Here is a 20,407-nt window from a genome sequence, read left to right as displayed (position 1 = left end):
CCATCTTGGATGACGTCCCTTAAAGGAACCGTCATTCGTCGGGAGACGCCGGAAGAAGAGGATGGATCCGCGTCGGCTGATTCAAGATGGACCCGCTCCGCACCGGATGGAAGAAGATCGAAGATGCCGCTTGGAGAAGATGTTTGCCGGTCCGGATGTCCTCTTCTTGCCGGATAGGAGGAAGACTTTGGAGCCTCTTCTGGACCTCTTCAGCACCGGATGCCAGGACGGATCGGTGATACCTGGATGGTGAAGACAAGGTAGGAAGATATTCAGGGGCTTAGTGTTAGGTTTATTTAAGGGGGGTTTGGGTTAGATTAGGGGTATGTGGGTGGTGGGTTGTAATGTTGGGGGGGGGTATTGTATGTTTTTTTTCACTGGCAAAAGAGCTGATTTTCTTGGGGCATGCCCCGCAAAGGGCCCTGTTCAGGGCTGGTAAGGTAAAAGAGCTTTTAACTCTATTAATTTAGAATAGGGTAGGGCATTTTTTTATTTTGGGGGTCTTTGTTATTTTATTAGGGGGCTTAGAGTAGGTGTAATTAGTTTAAAATTGTTGTAATATTTTTCTTATGTTTGTAAATATTTTTTTATTTTTTGTAACTTAGTTATTTTTTATTTTTTGTACTTTAGTTAGTTTATGTAATTGTAGTTATTTGTAGCAATTGTATTTAATTTATTTATTGATAGTGTAGTGTTAGGTTAATTGTAGGTAATTGTAGGTATTTTATTTAATTAATTTATTGATAGGGTAGTGTTAGGTTTAATTATAACTTAGGTTAGGATTTATTTTACAGGTAATTTTGTTATTATTTTAACTAGGTAGCTATTAAATAGTTCTTAACTATTTAATAGCTATTGTACCTGGTTAAAATAATTACCAAGTTGCCTGTAAAATAAATATTAATCCTAAAATAGCTACAATATAATTATAATTTATATTGTAGCTATATTAGGATGTATTTTACAGGTAAGTATTTAGCTTTAAATAGGAATAATTTATTTAATAAGAGTTAATTAATTTCGTTAGATTTAAATTATATTTAAGTTAGGGGGGTGTTAGTGTTAGGGTTAGACTTAGCTTTAGGGGTTAATCCATTTATTATAGTAGCGATGAGCTCCGGTCGTCAGATTAGGGGTTAATAATTGAAGTTAGGTGTCGGCGATGTTAGGGAGGGCAGATTAGGGGTTAATACTATTTATGATAGGGTTAGTGAGGCGGATTAGGGGTTAATAACTTTATTATAGTAGCGCTCAGGTCCGCTCGGCAGATTAGGGGTTAATTATTGTAAGTAGCTGGCGGCGACGTTGTGGGGGGCAGGTTAGGGGTTAATAAATATAATATAGGGGTCGGCGGTGTTAGGGGCAGCAGATTAGGGGTACATAGGGATAATGTAAGTTGCGGCGGTTTACAGAGCGGAAGATAAGGGGTTAATAATATAATGCAGGGGTCAGCGATAGCGGGGGCGGCAGATTAGGGGTTAATAAGTGTAAGGGTAGGGGTGTTTAGACTCGGGGTACATGTTAGAGTGTTAGGTGCAGACGTAGGAAGTGTTTCCCCATAGGAAACAATGGGGCTGCGTTAGGAGCTGAACGCTGCTTTTTTGCAGGTGTTAGGTTTTTTTTCAGCTCAAACAGCCCCATTGTTTCCTATGGGAGAATCGTGCACGAGCACGTTTTTGAGGCTGGCCGCGTCCGTAAGCACCGCTGGTATCGAGAGTTGCATTTGCGGTAAAAATGCCCTACGCTCCTTTTTTGGAGCCTAACGCAGCATTTTTTTGAACTCTCGATACCAGAGTTAATTTTATGGTGCGGCCAGAAAAAAGCCTGCGTAGCGTTAACAGCCCATCTACCGCCAAACTCCAAATCTAGGCCTAGGAGACTGATTACTGACAGTCAAAACAGTGATGATTGACAATTTTTGCAATACTGTTAAAAGAAATATGATTGCTGGCAATAATTGGCTAGGTGGGCCTGGCACACAGCAGGCTGCAAGGCAGGAGGAAAGTGCAATTCAATGGCACCAGCAAACTGAGGATTCACAACAACTATTACCAAAAATTTTAATTTTTAGTTATTAAGAATACTGTGACAACAAATATGATTGGTGTAAATATTTTTCAAGTAGGCCTGGCACACAGGCTTGGAAGGCAGTAGAAAAGTGCAATTCTAGGGCACGAGCAAACTGAGGATTAAGATCAACAATCAAGAATTTTTTAATTTTAATTAGTAAATATACTGTGACAACAATTATGATTGGTGTAAATAGTTGGCAAGACGGCCTGGCACAAAAGGCTGGCAGGCAGGAGGTAAATGCAATTCAAGGACACTAGGAGACTGAATACTGACAGTCAAAACAGTGATGATTGTCAATTTTTGCAATACTGTTAAAAGAAATATGATTGGGGCGGAGCCGGCCGGGAAAGAACATGGCCGCAACTAACTGAAGCTCCGGCTACATCCACTTGATATAAGCACAGCTAAGGGGGCTAAAGCATAGTAAATGGGCATGAAATAGCGTGCCATAACCTCTACAACAGGGGGACTAGTGTGGAGACCGAAAGCAGCCGTATAATCGGCGGAGAAACCCAAACTGCAACGGTTCCTAGCAGAGGCCTCTCGGAATTACCCACGTGGCAAGCAGCCTCTCATGGTTAGAGAAAGACCGACAACTTGGAACGGACAGAGCAGTGCACTTACGAAGGTACCCTCAAACACCGGCCTTCAAGATAGTGATTGCTGCCGCCAGCCGAATTGCTGTCACGACGCCACAGAACCCGATACAGGGAACGAGCCGCATGGTAACGCAGGTACAGAAACAGCTCTGTAGTAAACAGGAGAGAGCAGCAGCGACACCAAAAACTCAGTAAGTCGAACATCCTAACTTCATATTAGTCTATTAGCTTCATATGCAAAGAGAGAGGCCCTGCACACTGAACGAACTACTAGTTAAAGGGACATAAATCAAAACCACACAATACAGACGGAGCTAGTCGTCACACGCATAAGAAACTAGGCCCTGGGGATATAATCTCCGCAGAGACACATCAATACTATACTCTAAGGGATATATAGAGGAAAGGGCCGAGAACTTCAAAGAAAAGACATCGTAAGGGCCCCCGCTAAGGTCTACATTATTGTTAATACTTTATGTTAATATTGCCATATGGCTACCAGAAAACAGAAGCCTGACAAGCAACTGAAAACTACAACCCCTGGTGGGGGGAAATTAAATGCATTCTTTAAGCCATTCGATAATGTAACTGCACTTTCTGTGGAAACTGCACAATTAGACATGTCAGATCTCACGGGTCACGCTACTGACCACACACCTATAACACGGGCAGACCTTACCCTATTACCCACCAAAGATGACCTAAGCACATTTATGACTCATGTCAGCAAGGCAATAAAGGACGGTTTAGCTGAAGTTAAGAGAGATGATAATGCACTGGGCCACAGAGTATTGCATTTGGAGGAGCAAGCAGAGGAATACACCAGAACCACTGATGACATGAGTATAGCACTACAACAACAGAACACAACAATATTGCAACTGCAATCCCAAGTCGAAGACCTTGATAATAGAGGCAGACGCAAAAACCTGAGAATTAGGGGAGTGCCAGAGGAAATTACACCACCACAAATTCCATCATACTTACAAAACCTTTTCAAATTTCTACTAGGCCTCGGCAAAGATGACATGATATCTTTGGACAGAGCACACTGTGCCCTTAGACCCAAACCATCGCCATCGGCACCCCCTAGAGATATAATATTATGTTGCCACAAGTTTGCAGATAAGGAAAGAATCATGCTGGCGGCAAGGAAAAGTTCCCCACTGAGATTCGGGGAGGACTCTCTACAGATCTTCTCAGATTTGAGCCCACTAACAATAGCAAAGAGGAAGGAAGCGAGATACCTTACATTGCATTTAACAGACTTAAATATACCCTATAGATGGGGTTTCCCCTTTGCTATAAAAGTCATTAAGGACAATAAAACCTACACATACAAAGACCCTGAAGATCTAGAATCATTCTGCCAACAGCTTGATATCCCGCAACCCAAGTTGCCTTCAATAAAAGATCTCATCACGGATAAACCTTCACAAAAGAAAACTCTGAAAAATAATCAACAGTCAGATTGGTCAACAGTACCGAAGAGAAGAAGAAACAACACCACAGCTTCACAGGCCCAATCGGAAGCTGACTCTGAACCAACATGAAGGGAGTACTTTATTTCCTTTTATATGTGACTTTCACTGGATATAAATCCCCATTAGAGTTTTGAACAAGGACTGTTGTGGGAATGTCCACCCAAACTTAAAGACTCTAGTATTTAGCACAAAGCCCCAATAGATTGCTTAGCGACTTGCGGAGATCCCCCCCTTCTCCGCCTTCTCAGCCCTATACCCCCCCTCCAATTTATAAGCTAGCCCCCATGATCACAACAAGTACCCTAACATAATATCAAGAACGGATAGGCATAATAGATGCCTTTCTCCCCCTACTACTCTTTTCTCCCATCCCCTCTCAATGGAAATAAGGAAATCCATTCCCCTAACCCCCCCATTATCGTGCCCCCCCCTAACTGCACAATGATAGTACATAGTACTCTACGACACCTGGAATGTTATTGTTATTGTAGTTCGATACTTTTATCATTGTTGATTTGCTTACATGTTTTGCTTATTTATTTCAGTTTTGGAACCACCATCCACTCTTTCTCTTTTTTCTGTGTCACTTTCGGAGAACGGAAAACAGCCCTCTCATCTACAACTCTCCTTCACTTTTACCTATGCTGTGCTAGTAGAGTATTACAACCCAAGCTACAGATGATCCTCTTGAGGGTAAGATCACAATGTTCACTAATACACATACTCCAACATGGCTGATCCAGTAGTAAACATTATATCGCAGAATGTGAAGGGCCTCAACTCACCTACGAAGAGAGCGATTGCACTGCGCAGCTTAGCTAAGCATAAAAATGCAATTATATTCTTACAGGAGACACATTTCATAAGAGAGTCAGAACCTAAATTCCACTCAAAAGAATTCACAGCAAGTTATTACAGCTCAGACAAAGTTAAAAAAAACGGGGTATGCACCTTAATACATAAAAACATACAATTCCAACTTAACAAACAGATAGCTGATACAGAAGGCAGAATACTGATCCTAACAGGTTTACTGTTCCACCAACCTGTGACGTTAGTAAATGCTTATGCCCCTAATGGCAAGAAAGCCCAATTCTTCCAGACACTACAGAACCTAGTAGTAGAAAATAAAATCGGTACCCTCATTTTAGGAGGGGATTTAAACATCGCTCTAAACCCTACACTGGACGCCTCCTCTCACAGACCAACAGCCCAAACACGACCTCCTAATATAGTATACAAATTCTTAACGCATTTAGGCTTACTTGATACATGGAGATTAAAACACCCGTCACAACGCAACTACACCTTTTTTTCCTTCCCCTGGTCAGTGTACACTAGAATCGATTATATCTTCATAGATAGAAACCATCTCTCTTTACTTAAAGACGCAGACATCCAGCCAACCCCTTGGTCAGATCATTCTCAAGTTAGCGCCCAACTACAATGGCCCGATCACCCAACGACCCCCTATATTTGGAGAATGGACGATTCATTATTACATCAACCAGACACAACTGACGCTTTGGCAGCCTCACTAAAGGAATACTTTAGTATTAACGCTACACCAGACACTTCTCCACACACGTTATTGGAGGCTCACAAAGCGGTACTCAGAGGCCATTGCATTAAACATACTTCCTATAGGAAGAAGAGGTACAACCAGACAATAGATGCCCTGACTACACAATTAGCCGGCTTGGAACTCTCCCACAAAAATTCTCCGAAAGACAATACATTACTAAAAAGGGTGACAGACATCAGACAAGAACTCAATAAAATACTCTTGAAAGAGGCCCAGAGACGAGCATTAAATCTTAAAAAAATCTACTTTTTCGAGGGCAATAGAGCAGGTTCGCTCCTAGCCAGAGCCCTAAAAACCCAGACACTAAAAGCACAGATACATAAGTTAACAACCCCTGACAAGCGGGATATACTAGACAGTGAAGGTATAGCTAACCACTTTAAAGAATATTACGCTAAGTTATATAACCTTAGCAAAGACGACACACCCGAACACCTAGCGCAGATGCGGGCATACATTAACAAAGCAGACCTTCCTTCTTTACAACCAGAGCAACGCAAAACACTAGAAAACCCAATAAGCTTGTTAGAGGTATTGTCTGCAATAAAAGATTTACCTACAGGTAAAAGCCCGGGACCAGACGGTTTCACAAATATATATTATAAGACTTATAAACACATCCTAGCCCCACACCTACTCAATTTATTCCACACATTGGAGACTGAGGGCTCTTTCCCGCAAGACATGTTGTCGGCACATATTTCTGTAATACCTAAACCCCAGAAAAATCCAACAGACCCCAGTAGTTATAGGCCGATATCCCTCCTAAACACGGATATAAAAATTTTAGGCAAAATCCTAGCAAAAAGAATCAATGTAGTACTGCAGTCCCTAATACACACGGACCAAGTGGGATTTGTCCCGGGTCGGGAGGCGAGGGACAATACAATAAGAGCTCTGACTTTAATATCATACGCAAAACATAACAAAATTCCATCAGCCCTCCTGGCGGTGGACGCCGAGAAGGCGTTTGACCGCATAAATTGGAGATTCCTTGAAGAGACACTAAAGGCGATAGGATTTGGGCCACACATGATTTTACGCATACTTAGCTTATATACTAGCCCCACTGCTAAAGTTAAGGCAAATGGAATGCTGTCAGATCCCTTCCAAATTCGAAACGGCACACGTCAGGGTTGCCCCTTGTCACCCATACTGTTTATCTTAACAATGGAGGTCTTTGCAGCCCATATTCGAAGTAACAATGAGATACATGGTGTAAAGATAGGCCCTCACGATTTTAAAATTGCATTATACGCTGACGACGTACTATTCACAATTACCGACCCACATCACACAGTACCTATGATCTTAAAGGAAATTAACACCTTTGGCCGGTACTCGGGTTTCTTGATAAACCCGCAGAAATCAGAGATACTAAATGTCTCCATGACCCAGGCTGATTTCCTTAATATTTCAAACACTTGCCCAATGATTGCCCGGGACAGGTCCATAAAATACTTAGGGATACATATCTCCCCCAACCACACACAACTATTTAAAGAAAATTACACCAAACTTTTATTAACAACGCAACAAGATCTTCGCACTTGGTCTTTAAAACCAATTTCCTGGTGGGGACGCACACAATGCATTAAAATGACCACTTTACCCAGGATATTGTACCTACTTCAGGCGGTGCCCATAGCTCTTCCCAAATGGTACTTAGCTCAACTCCAAAGACATATAAACGCCTTTATTTGGGGAAAAGGTAAACCTAGGATTAACAAATCCAACATGTACAGAGCCACAATAAATGGAGGACTGGGGCTACCAGACATAACAGTATATTATAACGCAGTCACTCTACAAAGAATCCTAGACTGGCACAGAGCAGGTGACTCGAAAGCCTGGGTATCCTTAGACTCTAACATCTTTAGAGTCCCTTCAGTGGGCGCTCTTTGCTGGGTGCCTAAATCTTTACGGCCCCCACAGTGTTACGATTTAACGATTCATAAGCATGTTTTTGACTCATGGGATAATATTAATCTTCACCAGACGTATCTTACTGGAGCTCGCTCTCCTCTTTTTCCCATACCACTGAATGCTGAGATGATAGGAGGGTTAGATAAAGGACAACAGAGACTAACTGAATGGGGATACACGGTGCCACTAAAAGAATTCACGCTTCATGGGAAGTTGGCGGGGAGAGAAAATTTGTGTACAGTAGCAGGGGGACGATATTCTAACTGGCTAAAATATTCTCAATTACACCATTTTATATACACCTCACCACACCAGAAAGACTTTCTGAGGGAACTGACCCCATTCGAAACTCTTTGCACGAACACAACCCCGCTACGGCACTCGCTGTCCTTGACACGCAAACTTATACAAATAGAACACACACTCACACTCCCCTCATACACAACCAAATGGCACGAGGAATTGGGATGTGATCTGAATGGGAAAGACTGGAAGAAGATCTTTCAAAACACAAAAAAGTCGTCATGCTCACCCCAAATGCTAGAACTTAATTTTAAAGTGCTAATGAGATGGTACCTAACCCCTTCACGCATACACTCCATCTACCCAGAGGCAGGCAGCAATTGCTGGAGAGGTTGCCCTACTAGAGGCCAATATTTACATATGTGGTGGGATTGTGATGTAATTAGACCACTCTGGTGCGAAATAGAAATTTTTTATAGGCAGATACTGACCGAGGAATTTGAGCTGACACCCAGAATAGCGCTACTAAATGACCTCCCCCCGTTCCCTTGCAAATTGAGACTTAGACTATTACAAATAGGCATTACAAGCGCTAAATCCATAATAGCATTTCACTGGAAAACACAGCACAGGCCAACACTATTAGAATGGATTAATAAGGTCACGGACATGCTAACACTCGAGGAATATGGCTACTACAAAAGGAAACAGATTGGCACTTTTGCAGACATCAAATTTCTTTGGGAAGAATTAACTACACGATAGACTCCCTTACTTAGGTCAATAACATAGAGTACCTTCTCTCTGTACCTCCCGATCCCTCTCTCCGTTTCCTCCTACTTCTCTTGCTGACACTTATTTCTGGGGATTTCCCCCTTGGAAGGAATGGTGGTTCCAAAGTTTATAGTTAAGTTTACCGTTACAAAGTTATGAATAAAAAAAGAAAATTTTTTTTTTAACATGGAGCAACGAACTTACACATCCATATGTTAATCTCATCCAAGCCAACACATTTGGAGAAGATTGTAAAAGATTATATTTATGTATTTTATGTATTTGATGACATTCATTTTTTCTTCCATGTTCTGTATATTTTTCTTTTATTTGGATGACAATAAAGCTCTTTGAAAAAAAAAAAAAAAAAAAAGAAATATGATTGCTGGCAATAATTGGCTAGGTGGGCCTGGCACACAGCAGGCTGCAAGGCAGGAGGAAAGTGCAATTCAATGGCACCAGCAAACTGAGGATTCACAACAACTGTTACCAAAAATTTTAATTTTTTTAATTTTAATTAGTAACTATACTGTCTGTGACAACAATTATGATTGGTGTAAATAGTTGGCTAGACGGCCTGGCACAAAAGGCTGGCAGGCAGGAGGTAAATGCAATTCAATGGCACTAGGAGACTGAATATTTGCAGTCCAAAAAATTATTATTTTTATTTTTTTATATACTGTTACAAGAATTATGATTGGTGCCACTAATTGGCTAGTTGGGCCTGGCACACAGGCTGGCAGATATGAGTCGTGGATGGTAGGTAGGGCAGCAATTTAACACAGTATGCTGTGTAAGTGACAAAAGCACAGGCCTGATAGAAAATTAAGTTAGATTACACTAGCAAAATATTTTAAAATTTTAGATTTTAATATTAAAATTATGTTAAGAAGTGCAATGCACATATGAGTGGTCGCACTGGCTGGCTGCTATGTAGGGCAGCAATTAACAACAGTATGCTGTGTAAGTCAGATAGACAGTTAGACACAGGCCTGATAGAAAATAAAATTAGATTACACTAGCATAATGATTTAAAGACTTTTTTTGGGGAATTTAAAGAAAAAGTTAAGCACATACATATGAGTCGTGGCTGATAGCCTTGGAAGGGCAGCTATTAAAAACAGTAGGCTCTGTAAGTCAGATACACACACGCCTGATAGAAAATACTATTAGATTACACTAGAAAAATGATTTAAATTATTTTTTTTGGGGGGAAATTAAAAAAAGGTTAAACACATATGAGTCGTGGCTCATAGACTAGGGAGGGCAGCAAGTAAACACAGTAAGCTCTGTATGTCAGCAAAACACACAGGCCTGATAGAAAATTATATTAGATTACACTATCAAACAAATTTAAACTTTTTTTTTTTATATTTAAATTAAGGTGAAGAAGATATGAGTGCTGGGTGGCTGCCTGGCACAGACCAATTAACCAAAAGACTGAAAAAAATGAGGTATATTAATGCTGAGTGAGCCTGACAGACACAGGCCTGATAGTAAATGTAATTAGATTACACTAGCAAAATATTTTTATTTTATTTTTTTTAAATTTAAAATAATGTTATAAACGGATATTAACACTGGTGGCTGGCACAGAGCAATGAACCAGAGTATATGCTGTGTGACACAGGCCTGATAGAAAATGAAAAAAAATTACACTAGCAAAATAATTACATTTTTTAGTTAGTTAAATTTAAACTAATGTTGTTAGGGAGATATCAGTGGTGGCAGTAATCACAGCATATGCTGTGAGCCTTAAACACACAGCCTGAAAGCCAGGCAACTGCTAATAAAAAAAAAAACGGAAAAAAAAAAAAACGGCACGAAATATAGCCCTAAAAAGGGCTTTTTGGGGTGCTGTGCTTGCAGCAGAGATGAGTGGAGTCCTTCTGGACTGTAGTGGACACTAAATACACTAGCCTAGCTATGTTTTTCCTATTAATGTCAGGAGCAAAAACACAACACGTCCTCTCATTAAGAAAGCAAGGTCGTTATGAGTCTAAAATGGCGGATTCCGAGTAGCTGGGAGGGTCTGTGAGGGAGTGTCTGATGTTGATTGGCTCTAATGTGTCAGACGGCTGTGACATAAAGGGTCAAAGTTTCCTCAATGATGACACATAGGGGCGGAACGAACATCGCCATGTGTTCGCCCACAAACGCGAACACGAACAAGCTATGTTCGCTGTGAACCGTTCGCGGGCGAACAGTTCGGGACATCACCTCCCCCAATACAACTGCAAACATATAATAATGGTGCAATCCATTCTTACTGTACAAATTGTACCCAAGTGAAAAGTCAGCCCAGTTCTCTAAAAAGTCAAGCCCTCATATTAACTCGACCTTTATAACCAATAATGGACTTACTGGGTTAGCACATGGCACTGGTAATAATAATGGGAAAAAAATTACTACCTTGGTGCGTAAAGAATCAATAAAATTAGCGGTATCGCACTTTCCATAATGCTGCCATTACAAGTTACTGAAAAACCTCCTTGTGCTGTGTGATATGGTGCGATAAGCTCCATACCGCACAAAAGCCAAGGGCTGAGTTTACATGCTCGTGCACACTTTCCCCCATAGACATCAATGGGGAGAGACTGTTAGAAAAAATCACATGGAATTATGGAATGGCAAATCTCCATTACACAACCCCATTTATGTCTATAAGGGAAAATAAATTTACATTTAAACCTAACACCCTAACATAACCCCCTAGTCTAAACACCCCTAGTTCGCCGCCCCCGGCATCACTGACACTAAATAAAGATATTAACCCCTAATCCGCCGCTCCCCGACATTGCCGACACTAAATAAAGATATTAACCCCTAATACGAGACTCCCCGACATCGCCAATGCTAAATAAAGTGATCAACCCCTAATCTGTCGCTCCCCAACATTGCCGATACTAAATAAAATTGCCACCCCAACACCTAAATAATTGAATAACCCCTAATCCGCCGCTCCCAGACACTAAATAAACCTTTTAACCCTTAAATCGCCGCCCCCCACATCGGAACTAATAAATAAAGCTATTAACCCCTAAACCGCCAGACCCACACATCGCAAAACAATTTATTAAAATATTAACCTTTAAACTTAACACCCCTAACTTTAAATTAAAAGTTACAATATAACTATCTTAAAATAAATAAAAACTTACCTGTGAAATAAAAAAAAACTAACATTAAACTATAAAATAACCTAACATTACTATTCTAATAAAATAAAAAAAAATACCAATTAAAAAACCTAAATTACAAATTTAAAAAAAACCTAACACTAACATTACAAAAAAATAATAAACACGGGGGCGTGTCCGACCATCGACCAAGATGGCTGCTTGTTTAACCTTGTCTGACTGTGGGAGCTGATAAAACTGCTGTTTGTCTCTCCAAAAGCTTTCAGACCTTATTCTTTTTACAAGAACTGTGACAAGTATTACTACTGGAACAGGTACATGTGACATTTGTATATCAATAAGATTAAAGGGCCATAATACCCAAATGTTTAAACACTTGAAAGTGATGCAGCATAGCTGTAAAAAGCTGATTAGAAAATATTACCTGAACATCTCTATGTAAAAAAGAAAGATATTTTACCTCAAAAGTTCCTCAGTAGCCACCTCCCATTGTAAAGGATTTCTAAGCAGCATTTTAGTGTGTTTGTCCTGGGACATCTGAAGGGACTAGCATCGTGCACTCTCATATTATTTCACCAATCAGGTAAAGGAAGCTTACTATGAAATCTCATGAGAGTTAAGTCAAATCTCATGAGATCACAGTAAGAGTTCATGACCTCAGCACTGCTGATGCTGATTGGCTGCTGTTCATTTCTTCATTTTTTTAATTTTTTTACCTGCAGCTGGGAGCAGCTGAGTATAACTTTTTACACAGAACTTACTCTGCTGAGCTGAGGAAATTGTGAGGTAAAATATCTTTCTTTTTTACATAGAGATGCTCAGGTGATATTTTCCTGTCAGCTTTTTACAGTTATACTGCATCAGTTTCAAGTGATTTAGCATATGAGTATTATGTCCCTTTAAGCAGCCCGGAATAGAGAAGGTACGCAGCAGAGGCCTGGGAGCAGCCTATACTTTTCTCTACCCCCCATCACTCTGATTAATCAGTATATCCAGCTAGTTGTGCTGAAGTAAGAACACCTACTAAATAGGGACTATTTGCCTAATTCTTCTATCGCTCATCATGGAGTACATCTCGCAGTTACTGCAGACCATTTTTGCAGAATTTAAAGTAGCTGCGATTGGGGCCTTGAATTGCATACTCCAGCTTCCTCAATCTGAAAGGATGAACCATCCGGAGCTCATGACACTACCTCCAGAAGAATCGGTACTTGTGGAGTCATACCGGCAAGTCAGAAGTTGCACTAAGCTGGCTAGCTCTGGCCTGACCCTGGGGGCTGCGGCCGTCCCTCAGGAAAGGGCCACTAAACATCTTCCATACAGAAGTGCAGAGTCAATGGATCTACTAATGCAAGCTCTCTCAACATGCACATTTACCTTACCGGAATTGAGAGTGCAGGAATCTTGGTGTGAGCCGATATCCAACGATCATTTATCTGCCTGGAAGGCAGTTATGGAGGTGGCACATGCGGGGCTCTGGACAGGAAATAGATGCTAACGCAATTTCATTACTGAAGCCCCGTGGCCAAGAGGTGGAGGAGACAGAGGACATCCTTATAGTTTCCACTGCCTGTTGCCTCAGGATCGGAGTGGGGTGAGAAGGCTTGGACTCAGTAAGATGGGCTTGGGACATCTAGTGCTTATTGCTACAGCTAGCCCTTTTGCATTATTATACATGGCAGCCACTTTAGCATGTGTCCCTGCTTAACGCGGTCTTTGATTTGTGTTCATGTGTCTAGAGAGCTGGGAGTTTAAAGCATTGTATGAGCCTACCACAGCTTCATAAAGACGCAACTTTGTTTTTTTTTATTTATTTCTTCCCAGACTTATGTTACCTTAGTTAGAAGATGATTTCTGGGAAAAATGTTAATGTTTTATATGTTCTCACTTATGCTGTTTATTTACAAGCCCTCTGTAACGTTAACTGTAGTTAAGCCCACACATAGATGCCTTGTATAATGGTAAATACTAGATTACACTACTATAGGGGACTGAGAAAACCTACAGATTTGGTGTGACTTTCCCTTTCCCCCTATGGTGTATTATTCTGACCAGATAGGTATAGAGAGTTGTACATACCATAACAGCATGTGCTATATGAGACAACAGTTGGTTGGGCTTCTCCTTGAGCATGATGATATTTTGTTTTATATGAACATTGTACTAATACCCATATTTAGGCAAAAGTCTTTGCAGACTATAGCTCTATAGGTACTACCACTTCACACAATATTTGCGTGACTACCAGGTCTATATCCTTCACACAATTGCCACAACTACTTTGATACCAAGTGATGTCCTTATAAGTCAGCAGAATATGTATGTAATACTTTTTTTAAACATAATATTCAATAGTTCATTGGTGGTTATTGGGTAGTGAATATGACGTTGTTCATAACGTTATACAATTGCCGTAGAATTATCTCTATTAGTTACAATTTTTTTTCCCAGGACCACTACTACTGTACAGTCCTTTGCTGCTACTTGTGTGTACTATAGAGTTACGGATTAGACAAAATCTTGCCTTAAGTTAGAATGCCTTTAATCTTTACAGTTGGTTTGCTTAATTACGTCTAAATGTTATATAAGGTCTTGCGAAAGATAATCCCAATCACCTATGACCAAGTCATACTCTGATTACTAATAGTTAATTCATCTGCCGCCTGGGTTGAGGGCCCGTGCCCGGGTGGTAGGGCCAAAGTTGTATAAGATATGGGTATATAGACGTTAAGCTTCTTTCCTGGTATACCAGAGCCGTACCCTAACGTTAAATCTACATAAGCCTTCTATACATAGATATGTGACTTTTTGTTCTCTACTAGAGTGTAGGATTAAATAACATTATTATTGAAATGACATGCTAGAGGTAATAGTTGTCTATATGTATGCATAATTTTTTTTTTTAAAGTTAGTTGGTTATGCCATGTTTGATAAGTATGGGTTGATGCAACGGTCTGTTCTGACATGATGTATTCTGTTTTTTGAGTTATACTTATTTATCCCATAATTGTGGGGAATTATAGCATAGTACTAAATCATAATCTTAATTAGCCATATAATATCTTTAATTTGACAACAGATGTATTAATCTACAAGCTTCGTCATCAATATTGCCTCTTCTCCCCCCCCCCCCCCTCACTCATATAGTTTGCTTGGTAAACTAAGGATATTTGTCCTAAATACTACCCCTTTGAAACTATAAATTTCAATATATTCTATTAGTCTATCATTTATAGCCCCCTCCCTATCCGGTATGTGTAAATATATGTGCAAACACAGCTACATAAGCCAAAAAGTGGTCCTATTTGATTTAAGTTTTAGTTTCTAGTCTTCCTCTATCTACTGACTTACATTGTGTTTGGTCCACAAGAGGCCATTTGAGACTTGAGAGGATTTTCTCTATATTTCTTTTTTCTCAATAGAGGAAAAATCAGGTTTAATTTTTGTATACATGCAGCTGTAGTGGATTTATTCTCTGATTAACATAAATGTTGGTTTATACCCAAATGGTGCAATAGTCTATGATATTCAGCCTTTTGTCTATATATTTCAGCATATCTATGTCGCCTGTATTACCATGTGATATGCCACTTCATTTTTAATACTACTGTAAGTGTATATTACTTTTTCTGTTGTTATTGTATATAACCTCAATAAAAACTTATAAACTATTATTATAAAAAATAAATAATAATAAACACTTAATTATGAAAAATAAAAAACGAAATTATCAAAAATAAACACAATTACACCTAATCTAATAGCCCTATAAAAATAAAAAAGCCCCCCAAAATAAAAACACCACCTAACCTACAATAAACTACCAATAACCCTTAAAAGGGCCTTATGTAGGGCATTGCCCTAAGTTAAACAGCTCTTTTACCTAGAAAAATAATACAAAGTCCCCCCAACAGTAAAACCCACATCCAATCAAACCCCCCAAAATAAAAAACCTAAGTCTAAAAAAAACTTACGCTAACCATTGCCCCTAAAGGGGCATTTGTATGGGCATTGTCCTTAAAAGGGCATTCAGCTCTTTTACAAGCCCAAAGCCCTAACCTTAAAAAAAACACCCCAAAAACTAAAACTAACCCCAGAATATCTACTCATGGTTCCTGAAGTCTGGACATCCATCTCCATCCAGGCGGCCTTTAATTTAGTGTTTTGCGATGTGGGGGGTCCAGTGGTTTAGGGGTTAAGAGGTTTATTTATTAGTTGCGATGTGGGGGGGGGGCAGTGATTTAGGGGTTAATAGGTTTATTTAGTGTCACAATGTTGGGGGCGGCAGATTAGGGGTTAATCATTTTATTTAGTGTCAGCGATGTCGGGAAGAGGCGGATTAGGATGTACTAGATGTATTTAGTGTTGGTGATGTGGGTGGGCGGCGGATTAGGGGTTAATAGATTTATTTAATAGTCGCAATGTGGGTGGGCGGCAGATTAGGGGTTAATAGGTTTAATATAGTGTTTGTGATGCGGGAGGGTGGCGGTTTAGGGGTTAATAGGTAGTTAATGGGTGTTAGTGTACTTTGTAACATTTTAGTTATGAGTTTTGTGAAACATTTGTGTTTCGCAAAATCCATAACTGGATGGCGGAATGGATAGTGTCGGTATAGGCTGTAATGCAAGCATTTTACCCGGACCGCACAACTTGTAATACGGAGCTATCGAAAATCCTGCACTTAAACTTTTTTTGCGTGCGAAATGGACGTTGTGTTACAGGCTAAAATGCTTGCGGTATATCTATACCTCCGCAACTTGTAATATGCATTACCGGCCATTCCACGCGCAATGGCCAATTTTTCAGTGGTTTAGTCGAGACTGTAATGCAAAACTCCTAATCTAGGCCTCTGTCATTAATACTAATATGCACCATGACTGTTTGTTAGAGGGTCTTGATCTAATCCAAGTATCAATAAACTCCACAGTTTGCCTAACATGAGCCAATGGAAGATAGCAAACTGTTCTATTGATGCGACCCGGATGACAAATTATACTACCTACGTTCCTTAAAATAGAGCCTCCTACAACCAACATCTGTCTTGGGCCCAGACTTGTATGCCCCTCTTCCGTGACTGGAAGACTGTTCACTGGGTTGTTAGGCAGAACAGCCCTCTTTGCCACCCCTGAACCAATATCCTCAACATCTTCACTCAGTCTTGCAAATCTATTGGGGTGTACCAGCTCAGAGCTTGACTGTCTATTCTGCTTACTCCTACCGTCACCTCTAACTGGAACCCACTTACTTCCCTGAGTCAACTCCATACCCACTGCTAGAAAAATGAACAACCTGTTCAGTTATATCCATTTCCCTTTCAAGTGTTTTAATATAATGCAATGTGTTCCCCCAGAACTCTAATATGAGCTTCTAGAAAGACAATATGCTTACACTTGCCACAAAATATGATCCATAAAGTGACTGCTCCAGTGATGCAAACATCTGGCAAGTTGTGCACCAAATGAGATTCTCACACATACTAATACACACACATACTAATACAGGTTTAATCTTATAAATATAAAAAAATAAGTGTAAATAAAACAGTTAAATATAAAGTTGTATACAGATATGTGTAACTAGGGAGATAATGAAAATATTTTACATTACATTCTTATGCACATTAAAGAATATCTCAGAGGGATTTTAAAAGAGATATTCGCATATAGATCTCGAGATCATATTCATATACAGGGAGTGCAGAATTATTAGGCAAATGAGTATTTTGACCACATCATCCTCTTTATGCATGTTGTCTTACTCCAAGCTGTATAGGCTCGAAAGCCTACTACCAATTAAGCATATTAAGTGATGTGCATCTCTGTAATGAGAAGGGGTGTGGTCTAATGACATCAACACCCTATATCAGGTGTGCATAATTATTAGGCAACTTCCTTTCCTTTGGCAAAATGGGTCAAAAGAAGGACTTGACAGGCTCAGAAAAGTCAAAAATAGTGAGATATCTTGCAGAGGGATGCAGCACTCTTAAAATTGCAAGGCTTCTGAAGCGTGATCATCGAACAATCAAGCGTTTCATTCAAAATAGTCAACAGGGTCGCAAGAAGCGTGTGGAAAAACCAAGGCGCAAAATAACTGCCCATGAACTGAGAAAAGTCAAGCGTGCAGCTGCCAAGATGCCACTTGCCACCAGTTTGGCCATATTTCAGAGCTGCAACATCACTGGAGTGCCCAAAAGCACAAGGTGTACAATACTCAGAGACATGGCCAAGGTAAGAAAGGCTGAAAGACGACCACCACTGAACAAGACACACAAGCTGAAACGTCAAGACTGGCCCAAGAAATATCTCAAGACTGATTTTTCTAAGGTTTTATGGACTGATGAAATGAGAGTGAGTCTTGATGGGCCAGATGGATGGGCCCGTGGCTGGATTGGTAAAGGGCAGAGAGCTCCAGTCCGACTCAGACGCCAGCAAGGTGGAGGTGGAGTACTGGTTTGGGCTGGTATCATCAAAGATGAGCTTGTGGGGCCTTTTCGGGTTGAGGATGGAGTCAAGCTCAACTCCCAGTCCTACTGCCAGTTTCTGGAAGACACCTTCTTCAAGCAGTGGTACAGGAAGAAGTCTGCATCCTTCAAGAAAAACATGATTCTCATGCAGGACAATGCTCCATCACACGCATCCAAGTACTCCACAGCGTGGCTGGCAAGAAAGGGTATAAAAGAAGAAAATCTAATGACATGGCCTCCTTGTTCACCTGATCTGAACCCCATTGAGAACCTGTGGTCCATCATCAAATGTGAGATTTACAAGGAGGGAAAACAGTACACCTCTCTGAAGAGTGTCTGGGAGGCTGTGGTTGCTGCTGCACGCAATGTTGATGGTGAACAGATCAAAACACTGACAGAATCCATGGATGGCAGGCTTTTGAGTGTCCTTGCAAAGAAAGGTGGCTATATTGGTCACTGATTTGTTTTTGTTTTGTTTTTGAATGTCAGAAATGTATATTTGTGAATGTTGAGATGTTATATTGGTTTCACTGCTAAAAATAAATAATTGAAATGGGTATATATTTGTTTTTTGTTAAGTTGCCTAATAATTATGCACAGTAATAGTCACCTGCACACACAGATATCCCCCTAAAATAGCTAAAACTAAAAACAAACTAAAAACTACTTCCAAAAATATTCAGCTTTGATATTAATGAGTTTTTTTGGGTTCATTGAGAACATGGTTGTTGTTCAATAATAAAATTAATCCTCAAAAATACAACTTGCCTAATAATTCTGCACTCCCTGCACATATCTCACCATAAATCGATATATCAATCAAACAATCATTACATATATAGAGAAATATTTATTTATAAATAAATAGAACATATTCCATTAAGAAAACATTTTCGCAATATAAAATATTTGCATATTAATGTACACTTTTCAAAGAGAAAACGTCATGAGCTTTGTGCAACAGATTAGGGTTTTAGTTTTTGTTCCCTTCTACAGTATTTGTCTTCTCCATTAACTTCTATGGGGAATACGTGAACGCGCACGCAATTTGGCTGTTGTGATTACGCGGCTTAACACGCATGCAAAGTAAGTTATTTTTAAATTCGTAATTGCTGCAAAAAAAATTGCGAAAAAGCCATAACTCGTGCGGGGTTTTCGCAATGGATTTGCCTTGTGACTTGTAATCTTGCCCTTATTGTTTAAACTCTTCACTTACATAGAGAATATCACTTGGATAAACAAATTTCCTGGTTTTCAAGATGGGATTAGTGATAATAACCATTTCAAATACTGTATCCTACATGTTTTAAAAGTGCTCTATATGTGGCCTAGTGTACTAATAATAGCAGCTAATCAAATCATCATCTGAAATAACCATCTGAATGAATACATTTGGTTGCAGTGTAACACTTAGAATATAGATGTAAATAAGGTCAAGCATGATATCACCTGCCGATCAAGCAAGCAGTGCACAAGAAAAATAAAGACTCCCTGAAGACTGTTGAGACCAGTGAAGATATAAGAGAAAATCCAGGATGTCTGTCCAAATTGGAAATACCCAAAAATCCAAGTACAACCCAATATGATGAGCTGGGACAGTGCCTTAAATGTTAATAACCTGTGGAAAATAAAAAGAGTATAACTTAAAATCTGTAGGTTTACATGTTTGTTACAGTCATAAACTAACACTGATTCCCAAACATATCTTTAATTAATCAGGATAGGATTTATAGGGTCAGTCTACACCAGAATTGTTATTGTTTATAAAGATAGATAATTACCTTTATTACCCATTCCCCAGCTTTGCATAACCAACACAGTTATAGTAATATTATGTTTTACCTCTGTGATTACCTTGTATCTAAGCCTCTGCAGACTGCCCCCTTATCTCAGTGCTTTGGACAGACATGCAGTTTAGCCAATCAGTGCAGAATCCTAAATAACTCCATGGGAGTGAGCACAATGTTATCTATATGACAGACATTAACTAATAATGTCTGTGAAAAATTTTCAAAATGCTCTGAGCTAAGGGGCGGTTTTCAACGGTTTAGAAATCAGTTTGAGCCTACCTAGGTTTAGCTTTTCAAAAATACCACCAAGGGAACAAAGCAAAGTTGATG

At 39.8% G+C, this 20,407-nt stretch overlaps 1 long non-coding RNA gene across 1 annotated transcript in view; it reads right to left on the bottom strand.

Annotated features, from left to right (window-relative positions):
- Positions 1-19,786, bottom strand: part of LOC128662258 (uncharacterized) — an 83,432-nt gene extending 63,646 nt beyond the window's left edge. The window contains exon 1 of the long non-coding RNA XR_008402730.1: positions 19,737-19,786. This is a non-coding gene — a long non-coding RNA (uncharacterized LOC128662258). The remainder of the gene's footprint in view (positions 1-19,736) is intronic.
- Between the last annotated feature and the right edge of the window lie 621 nt (positions 19,787-20,407).

The sequence above is a fragment of the Bombina bombina genome, chromosome 6 (assembly GCF_027579735.1).
Source record: "Bombina bombina isolate aBomBom1 chromosome 6, aBomBom1.pri, whole genome shotgun sequence".
NCBI lineage: Eukaryota > Metazoa > Chordata > Amphibia > Anura > Bombinatoridae > Bombina > Bombina bombina.
Note: the sequence above shows the minus strand (reverse complement) of the source record. Positions and strands in the feature narration are given on the sequence as shown.